Below are 2,671 nucleotides of genomic sequence, written 5' to 3'. Positions count from 1 at the left end.
AGCGGCTGAATTTCGAGGATCAACTTTGCGCTTATTAAAAGATACAAGACGCTGAGGTAGAGGCCTTGAAGCAGCAAGCAAAGGAGCAAGCTGCTCTAGATGCTCAGCTACTTACTAAGAACTAAGGTAGTTTCTATCCTTAGTATATAGTAGCTCATAACTATAATCAATTGGTTAGAGCTTCCCTCATTATTCTGGTAATCCCTTTTTGATTGGTATATATAGTCGGCATATATGGTCGGCAGCTGCAATAAACATAGAATATATTCCTATCAAATTCTACGCTCTAGGAATCAGGTAGTAGGTATATATCCCTTATTAATATTTCTTTCTACTATTTTGTAGGTATTCAACTCGTATTATGTAATACCCATTGCAATACCCATTGGGTATACCCACTGGGTTTTTACCGTTGGGTTGTACCCCGCTTATAAGCTGGGTACCCAGCTTATTTGTAGGGTTGGGTATTTAAGTTGGGTTGTACCCAACCTATACCCAACCCAACCTATGACGAGGCCTAGGTTTAAGCTTGTATAAAGTTTACCTGCCGACTATATTTGCCGACTATAGTACTTAAGTTTCAAAATATTATAAGCTGTAATCTAGCGTATATATTCTTCTATATTTATTCATTCGATCTAACTACTCTCTTTCTCCTCTTATCTATATCGGGCTTATATACAGTTTCTTTTCTAATACCTAGTTCAAATAACTTGCTTTTAGGGCACTCGGTTTCTAGGCTTTTTCTTTCTGTTTACGAAAAATCAATACCCAATAGGTACGCAATACCTACTAGGTATCGTAATACCTACTAGGTTTGTACCCAACCCGATAGGTTGGGTTTACCTAGCTAAATACCTATACCTATTAGGTATTGCCAATACCTAACCTACCCTATATACCTACTAGGGTAGGTTGTACCTATAATAAGGCCTACTCTTGTTCTTCTTAACTAGTTCCTCGAGACTAGAAATCGAGAGGTAGAGTTCGTCTTCTTAGAGGAGGAGGAGCAGGATAGCTTCGAGAGTAATACTAGTATACTCTTTTACGCTATAATAGATAAGGCTATTTATTACTACTAGCTATATTGTCTGTTCCTTCGTAAGAGAGTTCTCTTTCTCGCACATCTTGTACGCTATCTTCGCGAGATACTTATTCTCCTTTATTGTCTTTAAAGGCAAAAAGCCGTTAGCTATATAGTCGTAGGTAGGGGGAATAAGCTAAGAAGGGCCTAGTAATCGCCCTCTATAGTAGGCTTGAGCTTTAGTATCCTATAATAGGACATTCCGGCAAACGGCTCGCTTAATAGGCGAGAAGATCTTATATAGTAATAGTATTCGGACTTCTTTAATACAAATCTAGAATTGTAATTAGTTTCTATAGTCGGCAAATATAGTCGGCAGATATTTACCTTTATTGTCTCGCTGCTAACGATTTTCAAGACCTCTTTTATACCTTTCTTATTTAGTATATCTAGGTTCTTAAGGATAATAATCTTGTTCTAGAAGTAGTAAATAGAAGAGCGCTATTAATTATAGGCAGTCGAAAAAGTAGAAGAGGATGCCTAAATAGCAAAGGTACTAATAGACTTAGCCCTCGCTTCCTCTATCTATAGAGTCGAGAATAGATTAAGAACTGATTCCGAAGGAAGGCAATAATTGCTAAGGCCGCTAACCCCTTTATCGCACTCCTCGCTAACAGATAGATACTCCTATTCCTACTTAATCTAGTCTTCTTTCTAGAATATCAATCGTTCCTTAGAGTCGATATCGCCGAGTTCGAGAAACTAGTCGGCTTTATTAATCTTTGCCTACTCGTCGGGAGGAAGTATTATACTCTTTCTAGTCTACTTCTTTAAACTAAATCAGAAGTTAGTATTCAAATCTACCGACTATATCCGCCGACTATATCTACCTACTATACTTACGCTTTTTGATTATACTCCTTTATATATATCTTTCTCTAGCCCTCGATAAGTTCCTATTACTTATCTTTAGTAAGGCTCTTAAAGCTCGTATACTCCTTAATTTGTGCCTTTTTGAATCGCGCAAAGGATTCGTTACGCGCTTTACGGTATCAATCCTATACCCTCTTTTCTTCGTCTATTACGGCAGTACGCTCTTTGTTCCGTAGAGTATTTAGCTTAAGAGAGTATTCCTCGAGTAACTTCGAGGCTACGCCGAGCTTTGCGCGCTTGTTTACTAGTGCCTCTAGGGTATTGCTCTTGCGTTTCGGTATAGTAATAGTTTCTAATATTAGTATAGTAGTTAAAGAAGAACTCGGTCTAATTACGAAGGTAGGTATCGATAGCGCTAGTAAAGGTACGGAGGTACGGGTATTATAGAGGTATTATAGTAAGGTAGTAAAGTAAGAGAGAGAAAGTAAATTTACCCTACTAGGGCAATTTAAGGTTTAGGCAGCAGCCGAATCCCGGTATTAGTTACGCCGGGCAACGATACTACCTATCCTTCCGGACTAATAATACTCTACCGCACTACTGTACCGCCGACGTTATTCTAGATAATAAGTATAAGAACTATACGTAAGTTGCCCCCCCCCCCCTAGGCGTTATTAATTTCGAATATAAGTTGTTGTCCGTTCGTTCGCTACTACTAGGACAACTGCTAGTAGGGGTTATATATATATAGTATATAGATATCTATGTTAAACG

Source organism: Sphaerulina musiva, assembly GCF_000320565.1.
Source record: "Sphaerulina musiva SO2202 unplaced genomic scaffold SEPMUscaffold_15, whole genome shotgun sequence".
Lineage (NCBI taxonomy): Eukaryota > Fungi > Ascomycota > Dothideomycetes > Mycosphaerellales > Mycosphaerellaceae > Sphaerulina > Sphaerulina musiva.
The sequence above is the reverse complement of the archived record's forward strand: the minus strand, read 5'-3'. Positions refer to the sequence as shown.